The sequence below is a fragment of the Schistocerca piceifrons genome, chromosome X (genome assembly GCF_021461385.2).
Source record: "Schistocerca piceifrons isolate TAMUIC-IGC-003096 chromosome X, iqSchPice1.1, whole genome shotgun sequence".
Taxonomy (NCBI): domain Eukaryota; kingdom Metazoa; phylum Arthropoda; class Insecta; order Orthoptera; family Acrididae; genus Schistocerca; species Schistocerca piceifrons.
Genome location: NC_060149.1, coordinates 93,300,033 through 93,320,071, shown reverse-complemented (window position 1 = coordinate 93,320,071; position 20,039 = coordinate 93,300,033). Strand labels below are relative to the sequence as shown.

The window sequence follows — 20,039 nt, the reverse complement described above, 5'->3', positions numbered from 1 at the left end:
AAGGTGCACGTGCCCGTCGACCTGGGACCGGACCGCAGCGACGCACGGATGCACGCCAAGACCGTAGGATCCTACGCAGTGCCGTAGGGGACCGCACCGCCACTTCCCAGCAAATTAGGGACACTGTTGCTCCTGGGGTATCGGCGAGGACCATTCGCAACCGTCTCCATGAAGCTGGGCTACGGTCCCGCACACCGTTAGGCCGTCTTCCGCTCACGCCCCAACATCGTGCAGCCCGCCTCCAGTGGTGTCGCGACAGGCGTGAATGGAGGGACGAATGGAGACGTGTCATCTTCAGCGATGAGAGTCGCTTCTGCCTTGGTGCCAATGATGGTCGTATGCGTGTTTGGCGCCGTGTAGGTGAGCGCCACAATCAGGACTGCATACGACCGAGGCACACAGGGCCAACACCCGGCATCATGGTGTGGGGAGCGATCTCCTACACTGGCCGTACACCACTGGTGATCGTCGAGGGGACACTGAATAGTGCACGGTACATCCAAACCGTCATCGAACCCATCGTTCTACCATTCCTAGACCGGCAAGGGAACTTGCTGTTCCAACAGGACAATGCACGTCCGCATGTATCCCGTGCCACCCAATGTGCTCTAGAAGGTGTAAGTCAACTACCCTGGCCAGCAAGATCTCCGGATCTGTCCTCCATTGAGCATGTTTGGGACTGGATGAAGCGTCGTCTCACGCGGTCTGCACGTCCAGCACGAACGCTGGTCCAACTGAGGCGCCAGGTGGCATGGCAAGCCGTTCCACAGGACTACATCCAGCATCTCTACGATCGTCTCCATGGGAGAATAGCAGCCTGCATTGCTGCGAAAGGTGGATATACACTGTACTAGTGCCGACATTGTGCATGCTCTGTTGCCTGTCTATATGTGCCTGTGGTTCTGTCAGTGTGATCATGTGATGTATCTGACCCCAGGAATGTGTCAATAAAGTTTCCCCTTCCTGGGACAATGAATTCACGGTGTTCTTATTTCAATTTCCAGGAGTGTATTAGGCCAACTCCAAGCAAATATTTGCAGAAAAGTTTTCTTTCATTTAAATTTATTATGTATGTCAATATATTGCTCTTTTTCGGAAATACTTTTCTTACTACTGACAGTCTGCATTTTACATGATCCAGTCATATTAATGTGACTACCGCATATGTTTGGCATCAATGTGCAGTAACCACCCACAGACCACAGGTGTCAGCACTAGCAGTGGACAGTATACAAAATCTGTCTGGGGAATGCAGAAAACAGTGCAGTCATTGTCATAGCACAGAAATGGAAGGACTTATCTGATGTCCAAAAGTTCATGATCATTGGCTTTTGGGTCAATGGCTAAATTTTTAAACTGTTCATGTGCTGCCATGGTTAAAGCATACCGTGCATGGCAAAATGGTGCTAACCAAAACTGGCACAGAGGCAATTGTGGTGCATCATGTGCCATAGAGGACAGGGGTGAATAATGGCTGTGGTTGATGTATATGGCCAATAGATATGCAACTGATGAGCAACTGACCACCCAGATGACCAAGGGGCTATGAACAGTGTCTTCTCAATGACCATTCAGTGAATGTTGCTGCATCTTGACCTTTGCAGCAGGTGTCTGGTTCACGCATCTATGTTGACTGCTGTTCATTGGTGACAAAGGCTGGAATTTGCATACCAATACCACGACTGGATTCCCACTGAGAGGCAACAAGGACTTTTCCAGATGGATCTCATTAGCATGAAATGTCTGAAATAAAACATCCTGCAGTTATCATTAGAAGGGTTCAGGCCAGAGGAGTGAGTGCTATGATTTGGAGAATGGGTTTGTGGCATTTCCTCGGTGATCTTGTGATTCTGGAAGGCGTATTGGATCAACACAAGTATGCATCTGTCCTTGTGGACCATGTCTGTGCAGTTTGTTTTTCCTCAACATGATGGCATCTTCTATCAGGACAATGCAATGTGCCACACAACTCACAGTTTATGTGCACGGTTTGAAGAGTGCCAGGATGGGTTTACCATATTCCCCTGGCCACCAAATACACTGGATTTAAACCCAATTGAGAATCTGTAGGACCATCTCAGTCAGGGTGTTCGTGATGTGGATCTTCAACTGAGAGACCTAGTGCAGCTGGTCATGGCACTAAAGTCAGCGTCACTCCACACACGTCAGTACCTTCCATTACCTGATTGACTCTCTTCCTGCATATCTCACAGCTGTCCATGCTGCAAAAGATGGTTATTCACGCTTTTGACAGGTGTTCACCTTAATGTGATTGGGCAGTGTATCTCTCTGCTGTGGATTATATCAGTTATCTTGCTGCATGAACAGCAAAACTCATCTGTCAATTTATGTATCTCATTTCGTAATCTAACTCTCTCAGCACAATCTGCCATAATTTTATCACACAATATTATCCTTCTTTTAATTTTATTGTTCATATTATGATCTCTTTTCAGGACACTATCTATTCTGTTCTATTGATCTACTAAGTCCTTTGCTGTCACAAAGAATTACAGAGGCTTTTCCAAACCTTCAAAATGTTTAGTTGCTCTCCCCTAACTTTAATTCCCATTTTTAAAAATCTATTAGGTTTACTTGAGTGTTTATACAGTGTACAGATTGAATAAAATCTCACACCCTTCTCAACTGCTACCTCCCTTTCACATACTTTGTTTCTTATAACTACAGTCTAGTTTCTAAACTTGTGGTAGATAACCTTCTGCTCTCTGTACGTTATCCACTTTGACTGCCATAACTGCAGTATGTTTCCTGAACAAGTTTTAGACAATCTTGGTCTTGTTTAGCACCAGAGCTGATACCAAATTTAATGATATAGTTCCATACCCTATCACCAGTTCAAAGATGCTGTGATATACTATTTTCCTGATGTTCATGCTGGCTGCATTGTGTAACATCATAATCGCATAATTGCAAATGCTAGGCTATTTAATTTATTTGCAAGTTACTGCATATGAGAGGCTCATGATAAGTTTTTATCTACCTGCATTCCTAGGAATTTCACATAGCTAGTTTCCTATAAATCATGGTTTTTGTGATTTAATTCAGTTAATAAAGTTTAAAACAAAATGAAGTAAGTTCTTTCCGTGTTTATTTTTAACCCATTTAGATTAGACTAGTTATTTAATTTTTCTAGGGTATTTATTACAGTTTCAGGAATTTGGTCAGTAGTTTTAGTTTAAATGATTACATAGGCCTATGTGTCATTTTCATATAAAATTGAATGACAGTCAATACTGAGTAGTAGATCATTTATGTAAAACAGAAACATGATGTGACCCAAGACTGAACTTGGGGGACTCCCTGCAAAATGGTTTTCCATTCTGAAATAATATTTTCCTCTCTCTGATATTACAACCACCCTTTGTCATCCATAAGCTATGTAGGACCATAGCCATTCTAATTCAAAGCTTTTAAATTCACAAGTTTCCAATTTAGTGACTAGTAAGCTGTGGTTCACACTGTAAAATGTCTTTGATGGTTCATAAAAAAATTCTGTAGCATGCAGGGAGTTACCTAGAGAAGAGCTAGTTTTGTGTTCACATTCATTGATGGAAGCCACTGTATTTTTGCCTTTTAGGAACCCATACTTATTTTTAGATATTATGTTAAATTATTGTGCAAAACTTTGGATTTATTTTGTGACCACCTTCTCAAATATTTTTGAGGGTGATGTAAGAAGAGGTTGTGTGATACATTCTTGTTTTGAATAGTAGTTAAACAACTGATACTTCAAAGTATCTGGGGAAAACATTTCTTCACAAGACTGATTTACCACTGTGGATAATGGATGCACAATTATTTTAGGGATTGCTTTTAACACTTTGTTTGGTGTTCCACCCCACCCTGCCAATGTCACATTTTTTGGTGATAGTATTGCATTTTCTATATCTTTTGATGTAGTTAAGCTGAATTTATGAAAGGTTCACTTTCATATTGTTCAGTGCCAAAGAAATTGACCATATCTGTGTAATTTTTTGCACCATTGTTTGATTTATTTACATTTATAAACAATTCATTAAGCAACTATGACATTTGGGCAGTATTTACAATAGTTTTACCCTCTACCTTAATTTCATAAATATCATGACCACTAGCTGTAGTGCCTGTGCAGCTTTGATTACTGACCATAGGGCCTTTCACTTGTTTACATCTTACAAAATATGTTTTTCAATAATTATGCTGCCATTGCAGTCTTCTTAAAAATATCATTGTAATTTTTTCATAACACAGTTGGGACTTTTGTGTGTTTTAGTTCCCTGTGTAGCTATGTTTCTCGAGCACTATATGTTTTTATTCCTTTTGTAAACCACTTTACTTTATCAACTATTTTTATGGTACATAACAAAAGGAAATTTTTCATTAAAGACATGCAAGAACTTTTACAAGAATCTAGCAAAAAATTCAGAACTTAAAATAGGCTCTATTGGTACTGAGTTCTACAGTCCACTGCACCTTACTTAATCTATGATGGAAAAAATTCATATTTTTTTGTACTGAACCATCATTAGTTGTTGGTTTTTAGAACAAGGTTCTATTATCTAGGTAACTCCATAAACATTGCGCAACAGCTACATCTACATGGATACTCCACAAATCACACTTAAGTGCCTGGCAGAGGGTTCATTGAACAACCTTCACAATGAAACTTCCTGGCAGATTAAAACTGTGTGTCGGACCGAGACTCAAACTTGGGACCTTTGCCTTTCGCAGGCAAGTGCTCTGCAATCTGAGCTACCCAAGCACAACTCACACCCCATCCTCACAGCTTTACTTCTGCCAGTACCTCGTCTCCTACCTTCTAAACTTTTACAGAAGCTCTCCTGCAAGGTTCGCTGGCAGGTACTGGCAGAACTAAAGCTGTGAGGATGATGCGTGAGTCGTGCTTGGGTAGCTCAGATGGTAGAGCACTTGCCCATGAAAGGCAAAGGTCCCGAGTTCGAGTCTCGGACTGGCACACAGTTTTAATCTGCCAGGAAGTTTCATATCAGCACACACTCTGCTGCAGAGTGAAAATATCATTCTGGAACCTTCACAATAATTCTCTATTATTCCAATCTCAAACACTGAACAGAAAAAACAAACACCTTTATCTTTCCATGCAATCTCTGCTTTCCCTAATTTTATTATGATGATTGTTTCTCCCTATGTAGGTCGGCATCAACAAAAAACTTAAGGAGAAAGTTGACAACTGAAAGTTGATGAGAAGGCTTCCTTTACCAGGATACAGATCATCTGGCTGTTTCTCAAGGAGCTCCTTGTGGGCTGGGGGAGTAGCTATGTATGTAAAAAAGTGTATTCCATTTGAGTCCATAGATGTATCACAACACTGCACTGAACAGATATTTGAATGTTCTGTAGGGGCAGTTGAATTTAGTGAAACTAAACTTCTACTTGTTCTTGTTTGTAGGTCCCCTAACTCCAACTTCAGAGCATTTCTGCTCAAGTTAGAGAGGGTTCTTGATTCACTTTGTAGGAAGTACCAGAAATTAATTATATGTGGTGACTTCAATATTAATTTTGTATATGATGGTGCAAGAAAAAGGATGTTGGTAGATCTCCTAAATTCATGTGATCTGATGCAAACTGTGCTCTTTCCAACTAGGTTGCATGGGAACAGTAGCACAGCCATAGACAATATTTTTATTCATTCTTCATTACTAGATGGGCATTCCATTAGTAAAACCATGAATGGCCTTTCAGACCATAATGCACAAATTTTAACACTAAAAGGCTTTTGTACTCAAACCATTGTCACATTTAATTACAAACTATATAGGAAAGTTAACCCAACAGCAATAGAGAGTTTTTTAAACCTTCTCAAGGAACAATAGTGGCTGGACGTTTATAGTGCCGATAACATAGATGATAAATACAATGCTTTCCTTAACACATTGCTCATGCTCTTTGAGAGTTGCTTTCCATTAGAACGTTCTAAACAGGGTACTAGCAGTAATAGGCAGCCCAGGTGGCTGACTAGTGGGGTAAGGATATCTTGTAGAACACAATTAAGCTACAGTAGCCCATTACAAACAGTATTGTAAGGTGCTTAAAAATGTTATTAGGAAGGCAAGAGTGTGTGGTATACAAATAGAATAGGTAATTCACAGGACAAAATTAAAACCATATGGTCACTTGTGAAGGAAGTATCTGGTCAGCAGCACAAGGTTGAGTATATAAAGTCAGTTCATATTAAAAATATTTCTGTTACTGATAAATCAGATATATGTAAAGTATTTAACAATCATTTTGTGAGCATTGCCAGTTAATTAAATAAAAATTTAGTTTCTACAGGAAGTCATGTAAGTTTCTTGGCAAATGCCTTTCCGAGATTGATGTGTGAAATACTCCTCTGTGATACAGACAAGAGGGAGATTGAGTCAATAATTAAATCACTGAAGACTAAGGACTCTCATGGTTATGATGGAGTGTCTAGCAGAATATTAAAGTACTGTGCTGTACATGTTAGCCCAGTATTTAACCATATTTGTAATTTTTGCTTTAGGAATGGTCAGTTTCCAGAGCGATTAAAGTACTCAGTAGTAAAGCCGCTTTATAAAAATTGGGAAAGGTATAATGCAGATAATTTTAGACCTATTTCTACGCCATCAGTGTTTGCAAAAGTTATTGAAAAGGCTGTGTATGTAAGGATAATTGATTATTTCATACCACACGATTTCCTATCAAATGTGCAGTTCGGCTTTAGAAGTCGTTTAACAACTGAAAATGCTATATTCTCTTTTCTCTGTGAGGTACTAGATGGATTAAACAAAAGGTTTCGAATGCTTGGCGTATTTTTTTTATTTAACTAAGGCATTTGATTGTGTTTATCACAAAATATTGCTCCAGAAGTTGGACCTTTACGGAATATGGGGAGGGGCTCACAATTGGTTCACCTCTTACTTTAGCAACAGGCAGCAAAAGGTCATTATTCACAATGTTGACAATGGCTGTGAGTGGGGTACTATCAAATGGGGGGTGCCCCAGGGATCAGTTCAAATCAAATGGCTCTAAGCACTATGGTACTTAACATCTATGGTCATCAGTCCCCTAGAACTTAGAACTACTTAAACCTAACTAACCTAAGGACATCACAAAACACCCAGCCATCATGAGGCAGAGAAAATCCCTGACCCCGCTGGGAATCGAACCCGGGAACCCGGGCGTGGGAAGCGAGAATGCTACCACACGGCCACGAGATGCGGGCCCAGGGATCAGTGTTGGGGCCACTCCTGTTCCTTATTTATATAAATGATATGCCCTCTAATATTATGGGTAACTCTAAAATATTTCTGTTTGTTGATGACACTAGCTTGGTAGTAAAGGATGTTGTGTGCAACATTGGCTCAGTTTCAAATAGTGCTGTCCATTACCTAAGTTCATGGCTTGTAGAAAATAAACTAACACTAAATCACAGTAAGACTCAGTTTTTACAGTTTATAACACACAATTCAACAAAACCTAACGTTTTAATTTCACAGAATGAGCATATAATTAGTGAAACTGAACAGTTCAGATTCCTAGGTGTTCAGATAGATAGTAAGCTGTCAAAGAAAGCTCACATTCAGGATCTCATTCAAAGGCTTAATAATGTCATTTTTACTATTTGAACAGTATGAGAAGTGAGTTATCATTCGACATGAAAATTAGTCTACTTTGCTTATTTTCATTCGCTTATGTCATATGGTATTATATTTTGGGGCAACTCTTCCCATTCTAAAAGGTTATTTTTGGCTCAGAGATGGGGGGTTTGGTCAAAAAGTGGTGTAAGTTCATGAACCTCTTGTCAACTCCTGTTCACGAGTGTGAGTATTTTGACATTGGCCTCTCAATATATATATTTCTTACTGTCATTTCTTGTTAACAATATTAGCTTATTCCCAAGAATAAGCAGCTTTCACTCAGTTAATACTCGGCAAAAATCAAACCTGCATTTGGATTGGATTTCCTTAACTCTTGTGTGAGAAGGTGTGCACTACCCTGCTGCATCCATCTTCAATAAGCTACCAGTTGAATTAAAAAATCTTAGCAGTAATCCATACACTTTTAAATCGAAACTGAAGAGTTTCCTCATGGGTCACTCCTCCTATTCTATCGAGGAGTTCCTTGAAAAATTAAACTCATTCTTATTGTATTGTTGATTGCGATTACTTAAACTTATGGAGTGACTTTTTCCAGGTTCATAAACATTTATTTTTATCTATTATTACTTTTATGTTGTAATTTCATGTACTGACACATTCCATGACCTTGGAGATTTGCTCCTCAATTCGATCCTATGGAACTTGACGTGCAAAAAAAAAAAAAAAAAAGATTCTGCCCCAATGAAAAATCCTTTGTTCTAACGAAATCCACCCCAAATCCTGTATCATGTCAGTGACACTCTATCCCCTATTTTGTGATAATACAAAATATGCTGCCCTTCTTTGAACTTTCTTAATGTACCCTGTTAGTCCCATCTGGCAATAATCTCAGACCATGCAGCAGTATTCCAAAAGAGGATGGACAAGTGTAGTGTAGGCAGTCTCTTTAGTTGATTTGTTATATTTTCTAAGTGTCCTGCCCATGAAATGCAGTCTTTGATATTCTTTCCCCCACAACATGTACTATGTTTTCTTTCCTATTTAAGTTGTTCATAATTGTAATTTCTAGATATTTTGTTGAATTTATGACCTTAACATTTGACTGATTCATTGTGTAACCAAAGTTAAATGGATTCCTCTTAGCACTCATGTGGATGACCATACACTTTTCATTATTTAGGGTCAATTGCCAACTTTGGTGCCTTACAGTTATCTTTTCTAAATTGTTTTGATCTTCTGATGACTAGTAAAGCCATCAGATGTCTAGTAAAGTTTACTGGACAATAAATGATAGCATCATCTGTAAACAACCTAAGACTGCTGCTCAAACTGTCTCCTAACTCATTTATACAGATTAGGAACGGCAGAGGGCCTATAACACTACCTTGGGGAATGCCATAAATCACTTCTGTTTTACTAATGATTTTCTGACAGTTGCTATGAACTGTCACCCCTCTGACAGGAAATCATGAATCCAGTTATGTAACTGAGATGATACTCCATAAGCAGACAACCTCATTACAAGCCACTCGTGTGCCACAGTGTCAAAAGCCACCTAGAAATCAGAAATATAGAATCAATTTCAAATTACTTATCAATAGCACTCAGCACTATTTGAACACATTATATGTTCCAAAATCCTGCTGCATATTAATGTTAATGATATGGGCCTGTAATTTAGTGGATTACTCCTACTACCTTTCTTGAATATTGGTGTGACTTGTGTAAGTATCCAGTCTTTGGGTATGGATCTTTTGTCAAGCAAGCAGTTGTATATGATTATTAAGTATGGAGCTATTGCATCAGCATGCTCTGAAAGGAACATAATTGGTATACAGTCTGGACCTGAAGGGATTTGAGTTGCTTCAGTACTCCGAGGATATATACTTCTAAGTTATTCATGTTGGCAGCTGTTCTTGATTTGAATTATGGAATATTTACTTTGTGTTCTTTGGTGAAGGAATTTCAGAAGACTGTGTTTAGTAATTCTGCTTTGGCACCACTGTCGTCGATACTATTTACATTGCTACCATGTGGAGAGTGTATTATTGTGGCTTGCTGCTAGCATATTTTTCAAATGACCAGAATATCTTTGGATTTTCTGCTAGGTTTCAAACCAAAGTTTCTATGTAGAAACTTTGTCTTGAAACCTGGCAGAAAATCCAGACAGATTCTGATCATATGCAGAGCATGCTAGTGGCAAGACAGAACCGGTGCCTTCTCTGTGTGATCGCAATGGAAATACTATTGACGACAGTGCTGCCAAAGCAGAATTACTAAACACGGTCTTCTGAAATTCCTTCAGCAGGGAAGATGAAGAAAATATTCCAGAGTTCGAATCCAGAACAGCTGCCAAACCCTAATTTACACAAGTAAAATAAGTAAAATTAGTATTGAAATGCAATTAAAACTCATGTCAATGAATTTTGTCAAGCTGTCGTAAACCTGTGTTGAAATTAGGGCCTATTATGACTCTGTTCCTGATTTATTTTTTAAATTGCTGGAATATACACTGGAATTCTGATAAAAAATTTCCTTTTATTATTTTCATAACAGGAATTCTTTACACAGATACAATTATAATATTTTGTCTTTCCTCTAAGTAGCACCTTTCTTACATACATTAAGTTGATAGGAGTTATGTCTTGCTTTACTTTCCATTTGCCAGTGGCCTTGCCACAGTGGTAATGCTGGTTCCCATCATATCACCAAAGTAAAGCACTGTCGGGCTTGGCTAGTACTTGGGTGGGTGACTGTCAAGTTTACCAGATGAGGTTGACAAATGGGGTGTCCTCAGCCCTTGCGAGGCAAACTGAAGAGCTACTTTATTCAGAAGTAGAGAAGTAATGTCTCCAGTCACAATAGCTGACAACAGCTGGGAGAGTAATGTGCTCACCACATGTCCTACCATATCTGCATCCAACAAGGCCTGTAGGCTGAGGATGACAGGGTGGACAGTCATTATCATTGGGCCTTCAAGTTCTGTTCAGATGGAGAAATTTTAATTTACATTCCATTCACCTCTCCACAAGCACATAGGATTAACTTGCGGATTACATTACTCCTACAAAATTTACTGGCAACATGTAAATATCCAAGGATATTTGAGGTTTTTATACTGTCCTCCATAGGCCAATGTTCATTGATGCAAACAGCTTATGTATTTATCCTTTCTGTCAGAGTGATTTGCGAGTTGTTAATTTTTGTTCCTCTGCCAAGTTGGTAGTATGTTAGCCTTCAGAGCATTAGTAAAGTATTTTTACTTCTTTGAATATTTTGAAGGACATCTGTTAAGATTGTTTGTATTTTTTACATTTTATTGTTTGCTAATTTTTACACCCCATCTCTGTATGCTAGTTTCTCTTATCAGTATGATATTACAAATATCACTGTACAGATTGTTTATTCTAGGCAAGCCTAACTTGTTTGTATGTAGCCCGTCTTGTCCTAAAGCTTAACATTCGTTGGCCTCATTAGTAGTTCCAAGAGCACGACATGCATTGTTGTGCTACTTGCTTTATGTCTTTTTTGAGATATTCTTCTTTAGAACATTAGGTAAAATTTTACGTGAAACCAGTTAAGTGCAGAATCCATGCAAATTTGCACATTTATTTATGTCCTAAGCTATTTAATGTCTTTCAAACCAGTACTGTATTTGAAAAGGAAGTGACAAAGGTTATAAAAAAAGTTAAAGGCAAAAAAGACATCATGAAATTCCAAACTATCTAATCAAGCAGGTGACAGCAGAAATTATTGTACCACTATTGGATAGTGTCAACTTCTTATTCCAAGAACGAGCATTTCCTGATCAACTTAAATTAATTAAAGTAGTATCTGCACAAAAAATGAGAAAGTATGATGAGCCCAACAATCAAAGACCAGTAGCTTTAGTATCGGTCTTCTCAAAAATATTACAAATGCTAATGCTCAACAGACTTCCTGCTTTCCTGGAAAGGCTTAATGTAATAACTGCAGCACAGCATGGATTTTGGTATCCTATTTGTGGACATGCAGCAGACTGGATAACATTGTAGCTTAGTAACAGGAGGCAATAAGTAACCAATGAAAACATAAACAGATCAGAAATTATAAGCATTATCAGAAATTATAAGCATTAAGTATGGTCTGTTTCAAGTATCTGTAACAGGACCTATCCCATTTAGTGAATCTGTAAATAATGTACAAACATATGACAATGAATGCACATGACATGACTGCACTAAATGTTGCCAACAATTTTGATGCACTTGAGAAAAACATTTTCATACCAGTCAGTAACAGAGCACAATTCCGCATGGAAAACAGCTTTAATCTGAAGAAAATGCTATGTGCATGGTTTTCAGCAATAAACAAACACAATAAACAAGGTTTTTTGTGGTGAAAATAGAGCGGAAGAAGTAGCTTCAGTTAACTACAGGCCTATCTCAATCTCAGCCTGCTTTCCTAAAGTTTTTGAAAAAAATAATGTACCAAAAACTAATGGACTTCATTTGGAAAAAAAATTTACTAAGTTTAGCTCAACATGGGTTCAGAAGCAACGGATCTACTGAAACTTCAACTGCGGTATATGATTGCATAAATACACTATTAGATCTGTTAGATAAAAAAACAACCCATAACAGACATATTTCTGGACCTCTCAAAGGTTTTGACACTGTTGACCACAAAATATTGCTGGAAAAAATAGAACACTATGGTATCAGAGGAATTGCAAACAATTGGTTTGCTTCATTCCTAACCAATCAGATGCAGAGAGTCAGCATGAAATATACTAATAGACAAACTAACTCAATAACCAAAATTCTATTGAGTAACAAAACTGTAAAGCAAGGTGTACTACAGGGCTCAGTATTGAGACCTCTACTTTCCCTCCCGTATATTAATGACTTGAGCATGAATGTAGATGCACAAAAAACAGTTATATTTGTTGATGACACAACTGTACTCTTCAAAGGAGAGAATACAGAGGCTGTGCAAAAAGCTGTGATCTTGCTCACTGAACGACTCAGCAACTGGGCTAAAATCAACAGATTAACTATCAACACCAAAAAGACAGCTTCCATGAACTTTCACACAACACAAAATGCAAATTCCTCTCAGCCACGTGTCACTGTAAATAACCAGCCAATAGATACTGACACTGTTTTCAAATTTGTGGGTCTGTGTGTTCAAGATGAAATGGAATACACATACTGGAAAGGTAAATGCCAGAATTAGTACTGGCTGTTATGGATTGAATGTACTGAAATCATGTGCTAGCCTGAAAACATTAACCAGTGCATACTACACTTACACCTAAAATATGGTGTGATATTCTGGGGAAATTCTCCAACTGCCCTGAGCACATTCAAAATCCAGAAGAGAGCAATGAGGATTATTACTGGGAGCAAACCCAGAGACTCCTGCAAACCCATCTTCAGAAAATTGTAAATCCTTACACTGCCTTGTCTATACATTCTTGAGACTCTAAAATTTTTCAGAAACCACATAGTGCCAACTGACTCCAGAGTTATAAAAAATAATGAAATACATAAACACAACACCAGGAAAAACTCAAATCTGCATGTTTTATGTACAAACACTCAACTGTGTAAAAAGGGAGCTTTCCACATGGGCCTCCAACTGTTCAATAATCTTCCCACTAGTATTAAGTCCATCGAAGACAACATAAAATTTAGCAAAGGCGTGAAGTCATATTTGTTGTGTCACTGTTTTAACTCTATAAATGAATACCTAGAATAGTAATCTTGCTATTTATGTTAAACTGAAAACACTGAACAATCTTTGCAATATAATACATTAGGATACTATATGTTAATATATGTTAACATGTTAACTGATATTTTGTGACATCTGTAACACACTATGTACCATCGGATCACATGGAATAAATAAGTAAATAAAGGTGCAACAATAGATAGTGGACTAAACTGGAAACATCAGATAAATGCCATTTCCAATAAGCTAAGCTCAGTGATATTTACAATGAAACATCTGCTTCAGTATGTGTATCAAGGCCACTAGCCATATATGCAACATAGGATCACAGTATGGAGAACTCTATAATTATAGAAATGAGAAGAATATTCATACAGCAGAAGAAAGTCATTTGGAATATAGTAAAAAAGTAGCATAAAGAATCTTTTAGAAATTATTTCAGAGATCTTAATATTTTGATGTTTCTATCACTGTATAGGTTCAGGATCATTGTGGCAATATTATACGAGCCCACAAAAATGGAGACCAATGAGACTATTCATCCCCATAGCACAAAGAGCAGAAAACAATTTCAGTGCCTTTCACATAGACCACAGATTTTTGAAAAAGTCTCCCAGTGCTCTGGTATCAAGTTAATACAAGCACTGCAAAATTGAGAAGACATTCCCGGCAAAACTAATAAATTCTAATGGAAGAAGAATTCTATAATGTAGCTGAGTATACGAGCTGACAATGAACAAAAGTTCAACCTGTAAGTGATAAATTTTATGTACAACATTAGGAGAAACTACTATTACAAAGTAAACTAGAAGGAGAACCACTTATGGGCAGCTAAAGATAATATTATGTCACAAAATTGTAGTTTTTAAACTCTGGTAACATAGATCATTATGTATTGGGTAACTTTATGTATTATAAAATATTATGTATTGTGAATCTTTCTGTATAAGGTGACATTATCTATTGTAAAAGATTATGATAGCAAACCATTATGTATTATGAGCAGCCTATACTGTCCAAGTCATTACATGTGTTTACTGTGTAAGCATTTATATGAGGGCATACTGAAAATTAATGCCCCCGAAATTTGTATGTGAAAATTCTTAAAGCTTTTTGAATAAAATAAATATTATTACCATCTACACCTGTGTGCTGTAATTGAGTTATGAATTCGAAGAGCTCATCCACACATGGGGCACCCTCTCCTTCAGCATGAGAATGCAAGACCACACACGAGCACTGCGGCATCTGCAACAATCCAACGCCTTGCATTCACTGACATTGGTCATCCTCCATACAGTCCTGACTGGGTACCACCCGAAATTCATCTGTTTCCAAAACTAAAGAATGCTTTCGAGGACTTCTCTTTGACAGTGATGAAGCAGTGCAAGCAGAGGTGAGGTTCTGCCTCTGTCAATAAAATTAGTCACTCTACAGTGATGCGATAATGGTATCAACAAATTGGTCCCTCGTAGACAGCAATGTTTCATCACCTGGGTGTCTACATTGTGAAATAAATAGATATGGTAGATATGAAGAATAAAGATGTAGAATGTTAATTGTGGTTGTTCTATCTAAAAGGATTAAAAGTTTTCACACAAATACTGCAGAGGCATAGGTGTCTGCAAGGAGGGGCAAGAGCTGGCACTTGCCCCCTCCTGGAATCTGGGGGGGGTAAAGATTTTTTATTCATTAGAAAATTCTCACACATTTCTAGAAATGATTGTCTGTGACATTACTAAACTGTATATTTCGAACTACATAGAGAAATGGGCAATACTGTGATGTAGCAGTTACTGTATAATTAGGATTTGTTTGGTTGTCAAGTTGTTCATGGAATACTATGCTCTTTCCTCAGCATGGCAGCAGTTTTTGCACTGTCCAGTAGTGTAGACGAATGGAAACCTTTAAAGAAGAGAGCCAAAACAGTAGACCACAGTCTTTCTTCTGTCACTTCTATGAATATTTTATATCAAGATGTAGAAAAGGATCAGTCAAACTTCCAGGCATGTGAATTTGACAAAACTTGACAGACATCATAATCATGACTGCAGTATATCTGCCCGACACCCATCCTGAATCCACATAAGAATGCTCCCTTACACTTCTATACAATGTAATCACAACAGGAGTTTACCATTTATCTGTGGACAAACATGAATCATGAAGATTTGCTTCTGTTTTACATGTCAAAGTAATTGCATTAGGCTCTGAAGAACATGGCCATGCTGTTCATCAATGGACTCAACATCAACTGAAAAAGAGTGAAAAAAATTGCGAAATTGAATGATCAAAAAGATATTCTTTCCAGGAATTGGATTTTGTCTGACTCTTTGGGGTGCAATGTGATGCAACATATAACCACAGAGTTCGCGAATTCTGCAGTCCAGCTGGCATAACTGACAATAAATTTTGGAAATGAGAACTACTTTGGTTTAGTGCTAGGTTGCTAAAAGCCCATTATATGAACCAATTTCAAAGTGGTTTTGTGAGGTTTCCCCACAATTATCAAGTCAAATGCTAGCCGTGGGCCACACTTTACCCAATGAACTCAAAACATTTGCCTTGAAAACACATTTTGCTCAATGTTTTTATTACACCCATCATCATCAGATACTAAAGACAATGTCTTGTTGGTGTAGCCATTCTTCTCTGTCCATTACCATTCATTGTAGTTGCTGGAATTCATTCTACTGATATCACTTCATAACGTGTATGTTCTAGGTCTGCTTCTTGATTTTGTTACCAGTATTTTTCCTTCCAAGAAGTACTTGTTCACCAGATTTTCTTTCAGTTCACAATGTTTTTGTGGTTCTTCTCTATATCCACCTCTCTATTGCTTCTGTTTTTTCCCCTTTTCTTGTATCCCAAGAATCCACCCTTCTCAACTGTAGCTTAAAATTCTCCAAGTAAATTTTTTTATGAACTTCTTTCTTTTTTGCCTATTAAGGTGGGTTGCTGGTTAACAAATTACTCTATTTCAGAACGCTTGTTTACTCTCTGAAATTAATTATACAGAGGTGTCTTATAAAGCTGTACACCTCAAATATCGATTAATCATCTCTAGTTGAATTGCTTGTGAAATAGAAACACTGTCTTGAAAGTTGGCTGCACTGGACTTTATCAGAAGGTTGAGTACAGCTGTTTGTTCATGCATCAGTTGTTATAAGAAGCTTGTATTGTTGAGTTGTTATGGAAATGGGGCAGTTTGCATTAGAACAGCAAATTGATATTGTGGAGTGTTACATAAAGACAGGCTCTATCAAGGAATGTAAAAAAAAAACAATGTTTCAAGTGATGTATCTTGGTAGGGAGCTCCTCACAACCAGCACTATCCAATATTTCTACAAGAAATGGAGGGCTGTAGGATCCATTCATAATGTGCAGAGCAGTAGGTGACCAACAGTCCCTGAAACTAAAGACCGAATTCACATGGACAATACAAGAAGTCCCTGGAAGTTGGTAAGGAGCTTATCACAGCAGGTTTGTGTGTCCCATTCATCATGCCACCATTCTTAAAAGATATGAAATTAAAAGCCTATTGTGTGAGTGTAGTGCAAGAGCTGAAATTTGAGGAACTGGAAAAATGAATTCATTATTGTAACTAGCTGTTAACATCAGCTGCTAACATTTACTTGGACCTCTTTCCTTACTTCCTGTCAGATGAAGTCTATTTTTATTTGTCAGGTTATGTAAACTCTCAGAATTGCTGATAGGGTCACAGGAAAACTCTCATATTCTGCATGAAGAATCTCTCCACTCAGAGAAGATAGATGTTTGGTGTGAATTGTCCAACATGCGCATGGTTGGACCCATATTTTTCAATTGCAGCTTAAACAATGCCAGATATATAGAGGTCTTTGACTCTTTCTGTGCACAATTAACAGATGTAGAGAAGCTGTATGCAGCATTTCAACAAGATGGAGGAATCACTCACACATCCAACCAAAATATGGCTCATATCGCCAATGTTTTCCCTCAAGATAGACTTGTCAGTAGAGGCCTCTGGCCTCTACAGTCCCCAGCTTAACACTGTATGATTTTTATTTATGGGGCACACTAAAAAGCAAAGTGTATGCTGGCAATCCTCACTCAATAGATGACCTTAAACCAAACATTACTAGAGAACTTGATAAAATCATACCTACAGATTACATCATGTTGCTGGCAATGTCATCACATAAAGTCAGAGATGCCTGGATGCCCATGGCCCTCTCTTTCAGCAACTCTTATAAACAGGTAAATACATGTTTCTAACATTATTATTCTCTAGTCATTTTTTGGTAGTTCATTGTTATTATTCTCAGATGTTAGGCATACCAATTTTATGTAAGATACCCTACACTTCTGTTATCTAATACTGTACTATCTAAGTACCAAAATTCAAGTATTTACATTATCATTTTACTTACACTCTTTCTGTTCTCCTTCACTTGTCTGTTCAATTTATCTGTCATTATTATTTTAGTCCTGTTTGTGTTTATTTTCAGTTTGTGCATTGTAGAGTACATCCTCCTCAGAATCTGCTAAGACTATTATCATTGAGTCACAGTCAGGATTTTTGTTATGATTTAGTTCCCTGACTAGCTATCCTTCTTGAGCACTAGATGTTTTTATTCCTTTTGTAAACTTGTGAAAATCCTGACATGTCATTCTTGGATCATCATTCGTTCTAATATTCACTGAATCATTCGCATAATAAATGGAAATTTTGCAGTTGTGCCACCTCTTGGAATAATTTCTGCACACTCCTTTGTTTGGAGGCATTAATTTTCAGAATGTTCTCATGTGTAAGTATATTTTCTACACTGTACATATCATGATATGCCCTTTGCTACAAGTACCTACACAGTTGTGCAAAAGGTAATTTACAGAACAAAAAACTCACTATTACAGTCACTTCCAGTACCAGTATTTCCTTTATGTGTGAGTAAAATCACACACATCAAATAAATTCTCCTCAAAAACTTAGGTCCAAACATGTCCTATTGAATGCTAAACATGTTTTTCATATCAATTGGATTACAACTCATGCATGTGTCATGATATATAGTGCATTTTCGGATGTTATGAGCTGCAAAATTCATGTTTTGCACTGTAGCATCAGTTGTAATTAATGTGGTAGCAGAGGTCAAAGAGAACTCACTGATATTCACATTCCCCTAACTAACAAGTTTGAGGACCTGTCTTGCACTGAAACTGAAACCAAGAGGGTAAAATTCACTTCACCTACACCTGCTGCATCCTGTGTCTAGACAGGGCAAATGCAAAAGCGTAAGATTCTATTAATCACCTTCAGTTCAAGCATAAGGGAAATGGCAGCAAAGGATGTGAAAGAACATCATAGGATGTCAATGTGTATGCGTTCGGGTTTCATTTAAAGGGTTTAAAATGCTATTTTGGCAGCCATTGTGGAAACAAGGTCTCTACATCTACATCTACATCCATACTCCACAAGCCACCTGACGGTGTGTGGCAAAGGGTACCTTGAGCACCTCTATCGGTTTTCCCTTCTATTCCAGTCTCGTATTGTTCGTGGAAAGAAAGATTGTCGGTATGCCTCTGTGTGGGCTCTAATATCTCTGATTTTATCCTCATGATCTCTTCACGAGCTATACGTAGGAGGGAGCAATATACTGCTTGACTCCTCAGTGAAGGTATTGTGGGGCGGCGGGTGGAAAAATAAATATTTATGTATTTCTTTTGTATTGCTGTTCTCAACACAGGCTCTCTAACTACAATGTTGGCAACCAGAAAGTGATTAGCAAAAATGTGATGCCTGCAATTAAAGTTCACTGTGCCCACTCTGATGGAGAAAAAGTTATTGATTATTGAAGTTCATTACTCTGAGGATTTAGGATGATGTCTGGGATTCATAGAAAATGCAGTTTACTACAACAATTTTCACTATATTCTGAAAACAATAAAGCATAAAATTACAGACAAATGATTACCCATATCAGCTATTGTACTGTCAGAGCTGTTCAGAGTCTATTGTGTGGATTCTATTATCCCTAGATAACGAAACTGTTCAACAACCATTACTGATGTAAATGTTCAAATTGAATGCTCACCAAAATTTGATGTTAATACTCATCAAACACCATGCTAGTAATGGTAGAAAGTCTATCCTGCAGCGACACGTGAAAATACGACATACACACACTGAGAAGAAATCACTGGAGTCATTCTGCAATTAACTCTTTACCCCAGTGTGAACTCATTGTTACGTCCATACCGAGTTACATAACATGGGATCCAAGGCTGTTCTTTGCAACTGCCCAAACGTGATGCGGCTTCCAATATGGAGTGCGCTCTGATACGAATCTAGAAGAGAACTGGGGCATTATTCTAGATTGCATGTTCTTGTTTATATAGCCGCGGTGTGGACCGCCAAAGGAACAGCCGACAACATTTGCCTTACTGACTAACTGCTGGGCTAGCAAAACACCGCTTCAAGATACTAAATAATTAATTGATTCAGTTGCTGAAGGCCAATGAAGCTCTCGAGTTAATTGTGCAATCAGCAGACAGGCAAGTATCTGTAATAAAATTCTAATGTGGCTAGGTTAAATACTTTAGGTGAGAGAATTATTTTAGTTGTACTGCACGCAATAGATGAGCTCTGAACTTGTCCTTTGGAGAGACGCTACAGCTATAGTTTTATAGCTACCTTTTTGAAACTTCTCACATCTTTGTTATTATAGCATATCTCCCTTC

At 37.9% G+C, this 20,039-nt stretch overlaps 1 protein-coding gene across 3 annotated transcripts in view; it reads right to left on the bottom strand.

Moving 5' to 3' along the window:
• Nucleotides 1–20,039, bottom strand: part of LOC124723125 (sodium-coupled neutral amino acid transporter 9-like) — a 345,123-nt gene that overhangs the window by 81,685 nt on the left and 243,399 nt on the right. The window lies entirely within an intron of this gene.